We start from the raw sequence: 7,730 nt of genomic DNA, 5'->3' as shown, positions 1-7,730 counted from the left end.
GAAGAGGTGGAGGAGGAGGAGGAGGGAGGAGGAGTGAAGTGGCGGAAGAGGAAGCTGTCGTTTTCTGACCTCCACTCTTCCTGTTTATTTGCTCTCCTCTCCACTGTGGCTCCATGCCCTGGTCCCGCATCACCAGATCACAGCTGTCCTTTCCTTCTGCCGCAGAGACAAACGAGAGGGTTCCTTTTTCCTCTCTTTTTTTGCTCTTTGGATCCTTTTTTTAATCCCTCAGTGTGTGTGGGGAGATAAAGCAGTGCTGGTCACATGGGACCACCATCAGCCAATCACGGCCAACGGGGCGTGGCTTGACATAGAGCTCAGAATGGGCGGGACTTGATAATTATTTTTTTGCCAATGTAATTTAAGAGGCGGAGTTATTTTAAAGATAAGAGAATCAAGTGTACCACAAACTGCAGGCTTATATTCCTCTCGCTTCCATGGGCTGTGCTTTTCTGTTCTTCTTTTCTGGTTTCCTGCGTGCAATTGTACAGATATGGCAAAGTAGATATGTTTTATTATTGTTTGTTTTGTTTTGGGGTCTTGTTTTTGTTTTTCTTTCTTTTCTTCTGAATATGTTTCATTTTTGTCTGCTGTTTCATGAAGATTTATTTACTGTTTTGACTCTCAGGATTATAAAAGACAAATAAAGAAATGAGTGAATGATAGAGAGACCAGAGAAGAGAGGAGAAGAGGAAGAGACAGAGAGAGGACAGGAAAGGAGAAGAGAGGAGAGGAGAAAAGAGGAGAAGAGAGGAGAAGAGAGGAGAGGAGAAGAGAGGAGAGGAGAAGAGAGGAGAGACACTCACATCTGACCAGCAGGCTTATCATGTTACTTTTTTTAGAGATCTACACAGTGTGTGAGTGTGTGTGTGAGAGAGATAGAGATGGAGGGGGGAGGAGAGACCTCTTTAGAGTAAAAACTACAGCCATGTGTGCACAGCCTGGAAACAGGAAGTGGGAGGAGTCAGTGGCACAGAGGGGCAGGGCCTTAAGAGTTGCACATGCCCAGTAGGGTTCAGTGTGTACTGATGATTGTAGATGCATAGCATTTGGTCTGACCTTGAACTGTCATCATCATCATCGTCATCATCGTCATCATTGTAAGGATGGTTTTATGGGATGTTTTTACGGCACTGACTTGAGTTCAGTTGTGTGGTGTTGTGCTGCCTCCTCTCATCTGCGACTGCCATGTCAACTGTCAATCATATGAGCCACTGTCAGCAAAAGATTGTCCAGTCTCTCCCCTAGAGGAGCAGAGAGAGAGAGAGAGAGAGAGAGAAATTCACTTCATTATTGTTTGTATTGTCTTCTCATTGACGGCTGCCCTGATGTAACTCCAGCTTTAGTTTTTGTTTCCCTGTATAAGCTTTAGTGATGGTTAGATGAAACTTCACATTACTCATGGTCTGTCTGTCTGTGTGTGTGTGTGTGTGTGTGTGTGTGTGTGTGTGTGTGTGTGTGTGTGTGTGTGTGTGTGTGTGTGTATGTGTGTGTAAAAGTGTTAGATGAACCCTGCTGTGTGTCCTTCACATCACGTCTTTTCTAACCTCCCCACAGGACAGCCACCTCCCCTCAACGCTCATAACCACTTCATCACTCTTCATCACTCGTCCTCTTCCTCTCTCTCTCACAGCATCAGGTCTTTGTTTCCACTGAATGTCCAGTAAGAATGTGACTGCAGCTCCATCACTGACCTCCTGCTTCTGACGGCCTGTGTGCTTGTGTAGTTGACTCTGCTGTAGGCTGGACTGGTTTGCACCGAGCAAACGTACTTTCTGTTTCGGCTGGTGTATTGATTGATTTGTTGTTTGGTTATTGATTGATTGATTCATTTGATTTGATTGATTGATTGATTGATTATTTGATTGATTTGATTGATTGATTGATTGATTGATTGATTGATTTGTGTTGAAAGTACTGCCGCGAAGAGATCGAATGCAAATAGCTGTTCTTATTGTTTTTTTTTATTTTTATTTTTTTTATCAAGTGTCCATCTTTTCTGGCTGAAGTCCTGTATCTCCCTTCCCCAAGCCAGTAGGTCAGTGGGAACGAGACAGGGCAACCTGGTGCAGCAGAAGTTCATATGCTCTGTGTGTGTGAGATCCTTTCCATCTTTCTCTCGGAAGATCACCATAGCAACTCACCACGGCTGGGTCTCCTTGAGAGCACCTTCTGACCTCTGACCTCCATGGAGAGGTGATGGTGCACAGAAACAGCAGAGGCTTTTTTTTAGGCTGCACAAGAAGGTCAAGAGTGGCAGTGAATGACTTTCCTGTTTTTTGTTTGTTTGTTTGTCTGTTTTTGTCAGCATGTGTTCCTTGGACACTCTCTCTCTCCCTCCCTCCCTCCCTTCTTCCCTCTGTCTGGGTGCTATGTGACGACGTTGAGTTTGCTCACTCACCTCTCACCTCTGCATGTGGAGTTGGACGAGAACAGGTCTCAGAGCAGACAAGAGCCAGAGTCATGCCTGAATTCCTCTCCTCCTGCTTCCTACTTCCTGTTTCCTGTTTCTTCTCCCCTTCCTCTCATCCGTGCCCTGGGCTGCAGACTGGTTAGCGCTCATGTAGCCTAGCGCTCATGTAGCCTCCTCTATGCTGATACATCCATCCATCCACTTCAGTTGGGTTTCTGTTAGGTTTTGTTTATCTCTTCTGTGGTAATAGCTGGGGAGTGGGGGTGGGGGAGGGGTCTTTCTTAAATATTGTGTTTCTGCTGGGAAACTGCACTGAGAGGAGAAATGAATGCATAGGTAAATTTTTGGGACGAGGGTTTTTTTAGAGGGGGTGGGGTGCATTGATGAGTTTGGAATAGAGGGTAAGAGGTGAAAGTCTGATACTACTGTCTGATTTTAAAAAGCCGCTGTGTTTTATACAGTATCTACTTTCTTGTTTTTGTTTTTGTTTGTTTGTTTGTTTTAAACTTTTTTTTTCTTTTTCTTCCATCGCGCTCACTTTGGAAATTTTTACTAAATTTGCAAAAAGTATTGTGCAAAGATATGTAATTTTTGAAGTACTTGAAAATGCATTAATAAAAATAGAATTTGAGTGTGCTGTGGAGGGTAATTTATTTCAGCAGGGCTTGAGGATCGTGTGTGTGTGTGTGTGTCAGAGTTTCCGCTAGAAAAAAATGGTTCCGGACATTTTGATGATATGCCGGTCAAATATCCTATTATCGCTTCTTAATTAGTCAAATTGAGGAAAACTGGAGACAGGCTATGTAGCTTAAAGAATGACATAATCAGGCTGTATAGAATGTAACATGTTCATTAGCCTAACTTAAACATGCCTAACAAGATCTAGCCAGTATCTACATGGACAGCAAGAGTCCACTTCGTTCGTTGTTTTAAAAAGGCTACGTTGTTTGTTGCTGCCACGTTATCTCAGTGGTGACTGTTTAACCCATTTACTCCTAAAATGCCTGCTAAAAACGCCTATAGAATCCTATGGCATTCTAGACTAAATAACCTTATTTCCTGAGGGTTTTCTGAAAACATACTAAAAATTGTCAACGTCTACCAAAATGTAATATCTAAGCCTCTGTAACACCTAGAAACATGAAATAAAAAGCATGCTGCGCTACGCAGCATCCAGCGGGAGGGTCAATGTTGCGCTATGCAGCATCCAGCGGGAGGGTCAATGTTGCGTCATGCAGCATCCAGCGCGAATGGGTTAACTTGCACAGATGCGCACACACAAGAATGAGCGCTCACACCACTACCCCCTAATGATATGCCTCTTTATTTGATAACAATAAATTAAGAAATGTTTCCTATTCTTGGAAATGTTTCGTTTCTTTTTCTTTCGGCCGCGGTTCAATGATAGGGGTAGAGTGGGGAAAACGCCCCCCTTAAAGAATATGTGATATTACTGTGAAACAAAAAGCTAAATATATGTAGAATTGCTATCCTAGTTTTGAGTGACAATGTCATGATTTATAAACCAAATATGAAAATTGTCCAGAGTTAACAGTTAATTAGTATTTTACCAACAACAAAAATTGTGCAAAAGGGGCGTTTTGCCCCAGGGGTGGGGTAAAACGCCCCCCAAGGGTGGGGTAAAATGCCCCCACCCTGTCAAAGCAATACCCCTCATACATTAATAGCAAAACCAAAAGTAAACAACTAAAGTAAACAAAATCTATTGTGGAGTAATAAAATATAATCAATAAATTGATTACAAGCTACTATATTTGATCAATATATTGGCAATATCCAACTTTGTTTTAGTGACTGCTGAAAATTAGAACACTTGCCTAAAAATCCATTTTTCTTTTGTTTTCTTGAAGTACAGAGCATGCATCCATTTTATGGTGGGTACTTGTACATCACCATTGTCAACATAGTGCATAGAAATAAAAACAACATTTTACTTCATCTAGTGATTAGTTTGTGAAATATAGGAGGGGGGGCGTTTTACCCCAAGGGGCGTTTTCCCCCACTCTACCCTACTGTTTAATTGTGCCAGAAATTATCCGCGGACCGGTAATCTCCTCGTCGAGGACGCCCTGCAGATCATAGACAGAGACGCATAGGCCTACTGTATGCTTTGGGTAAAGAACACTTTGCATGTCCAGTGTAGGCTACACGGAGAATGACAGTGTCTTGGAGCGGCACCACCCCCCGCAACTCCACTTCCAATGTCACTGATTCCGACATAAGCCCGACACTTCTGCTTTTTATCTGGTGGTGGTGGAGTTGACCGGACATCTGAGGCTTCGGACGTTACCAATTTATCATCATCCATCGCGTCTGGCCTCTGAAAAAACTTTTAAGGCTAGTCTGCCTGGCCTGGCCATGTTTGAAACGCCACGTTTTAAGCGTGCGCTTCCTATTTGAAATGCAGCAGACTATGCGTGTTGTTTAATAGCTTACTTTTCAAACGGTAGAGCCAGTTCATTTAAAAACATAGCCAGAGGACGTAGAATAGCCTAGGTTTACATATTAAGGCTTATTCTCAAATTCAGATTGCTTTAGGGGACGGGATTATTAGCCAATTTCAATCGGACAATTTGACCGGAGAGATTTAATTTTGTCGGACATTTCATTTTTTTTCCGGCCAATGTCCGGTAATTACCGGACAACGGAAACCCTGGTGTGTGTGTGTATGAGAGCAAGAGAGTGAGAGAGTGTATGCTTTTTTTGTGCATGTGTGTGTAAAAACATCAGTAGGCGTGACAGGAGAGGAGGAACTGAATGACAGACACATTTTGAAGAGTAGCCAGATGGACTGGTCATGTCACCTGATTCCTGCTGTATGACGGCATGACCACAGAAGCACCTTCCTCCAGGTGAACGCAGACCACAGAAGCACCTTCCTCCAGGTGAACGCAGACCACAGAAGCACCTGCCTCCAGGTGAACGCACACAGCAGCTTCATCGGGCCCCTTTGGGTTCTCTCAGTCTCTCTTCCTCTCATTTCTCTTCCTCCAATTATTTCTCTCCTCTCTCTCTCTCTCTCTCTCTCTCTCTCTCTGTCAGTCTATCTTTCTTCAGCACCTCCCTGTTTGTGCTCCTGAGCTCTCCCTCCCCTCTCTGTGCTTCTCTATGTAGTTGATCCCTGTTGTTGAGACCCCCTCTAGTATGGATGTGTCTGCTTCCTTCGGCCCACACTGGGCCTGCTCTGGTCTTCACCGAGCTTCCTTCGGCCCACACATGAAATTGGCCAGTGTAGATCCATTGCTTTGCTGTCATCCACATTCATTAAGATGGCTCTGGAAAGTTAGTAGCTTCCCAGACAAGATTCATATTCATCAGTTGTTTGGCGGTGGAAGGGGGAAATCACCTCACTGTGTGCTCACTGTGTGCTGAGTGTGTTTCACTAATTCACGGATTGGGATAAATGCAGAGACCAAATTTCCCTCACGGGATCAAAAGAGTATACATACTTATACTTATACGTAGAAAGTGACAGCGTATGGCAAAAAGGAGTGCGTCCAAATCCACCCATTCTTTGCTGAACTACTCGACACATGACAAACCATATATTAGAATAAACAGCAGACCTTACCGAACACAAAGGTGTAAAGCATTGCCCTTAGCCATTCCAGAATAATCCGATTTTAAATTTGCAGCAATGTCTATATGAATGTCTCCAACTTTGGGGTATAGGTTTCACAATGTTCAATATATGATTTTATAACAGGCCAAATACCAAATAAATGTTACAAATATCGCCTAGATATCTGTAAGCATTACAATCAGAGGATATACATATAGGGCAGACAGATGCTCATGAGTTCATGCTTTGTTTTATCGCTGGATTTTAGGATAGCCTATTATGGCAACCGATTGCATACCGAGTTACAGTCAACTCTAGCAGGCGTTAAATGACTGGAGACTTTGTGAATTTAAAGATTGTCATAATGTGCTGTCTCTGCTATTGCTGCTTTTGATCAGTCAGATTTGCAATCTCCTGTGGTGGGCTGGACATAATGTAGTGTCATCAAAACACCCGCCCAGATTCTCCCTTTTTGCCTTAAAGGAAAATTCCGTTTTGAATCGCCTTTGACTTCTCAGGGTGGCTGGCAATGGGCATACTGTAGTAGGCTACTCAAACATGTACTAAAACAACCCTTAACATTCGTTTTCAAAACTGTGCAACTCACCGAGTGGTTAGTGGTGTTCGTTGATGTTCCAAAACAAGTAGCGTAGCGAAATACAGTTTCTGTCGTCTTTTATTTGGCATTTTGTAAAATCCCATTGATTTCTGTTGGAAGACTCATTGCACGTTGATATTACTGCGCCACCGTCTATGCTTCAGGTTCAAATACGAATCATACATTGCGCCGATATATTTGCTTTTAATAATCAACGAACTCCACTAACCACTCGGTGAGTTGCACAGTTTTGAAAACGAATGTTAAGGGTTGTTTTAGGACATGTTTGAGTAGCCTACTACAGTATGCCCATTGCCAGCCACCCTGAGAAGTCAAAGGCGATTCAAAACGAGTCAGAAAAGTCGAGACAGGACCAATTGTCAAAATGTTGGTGTCCACCACTCTAGTTCATCCAAAACAAACCAGAAAAGGGCCTTAAAGTGCTAAAAACCAGAATTTTCCTTTAACGCATTAACACTGGTGCCAGGACGAATTTTCTCGGCAAAATGTCTAGGGTGCTTGGTAGTAAATTTGGCGAGACACTTCTTCCCGCCGTTCCGCCTCAGTCTATGTGAAAAGGACAGGCGTTCCGCGATTCTGGTACATAAAATGGCGGGGATTTTGGCAGTGTGAAAGGGCTCTGTGTGTGTGAGAGAGAGTCAAGGTCTTGTCAGAGATTCAAAAGGAATCTCTCTAGTATGCTGTAACTCTGAGTATAATCTGCTGGGGTTTTTTTTTCAATAGTTAAAAGGTAACTTTGAAAAATCAGTTAGCCAATTGTTTAGTCTTTATGGGGAATTCATTTGTCACTTAGAATGGAGAGACTCTCTTTACACTTGGAAAGGTTTTATGGCCAATGTCTTACACTCATAACATGAACTTTTCTGTTGTTTAATTTTCACGAATAGTAAAATAAAGTGATACAGTGTAATAAGACATGTTATAATACAATAGACTCTGTACATATGTGATATGCATACAACAACATAGCGTGCTTTAGATAAAGGATTTACATCACAGATGACAACTCGCAAAAACATCAGAGGTATTCGGTGTTGAGTTGAACACGTTTCCACGATTTCTATCAGTTGACGCTTTTTTATATATATTTAAAAGTCCCAGCCAGCACCAAAGGT

At 42.7% G+C, this 7,730-nt stretch overlaps 1 protein-coding gene across 1 annotated transcript in view; it reads left to right on the top strand.

Moving 5' to 3' along the window:
- The window catches only part of adam10a (ADAM metallopeptidase domain 10a), an 88,501-nt gene extending 85,457 nt beyond the window's left edge, over positions 1-3,044 (top strand). The window contains exon 16 of the mRNA XM_076291533.1: positions 1-3,044. This exon is cut by the window's left edge and continues 487 nt beyond it. The gene's annotated coding sequence lies outside the window, so the exon portion shown is untranslated.
- The last annotated feature ends 4,686 nt before the right edge of the window (positions 3,045-7,730 follow it).

This window comes from Alosa pseudoharengus, unplaced genomic scaffold (genome assembly GCF_046254945.1).
Source record: "Alosa pseudoharengus isolate Yale_2024_CS ecotype anadromous, Long Island Sound unplaced genomic scaffold, YU_APseudo_1.1 YU_APseudo_1.1_scf_19, whole genome shotgun sequence".
Classification (NCBI taxonomy): domain Eukaryota; kingdom Metazoa; phylum Chordata; class Actinopteri; order Clupeiformes; family Clupeidae; genus Alosa; species Alosa pseudoharengus.
Note: the sequence above shows the minus strand (reverse complement) of the source record. Positions and strands in the feature narration are given on the sequence as shown.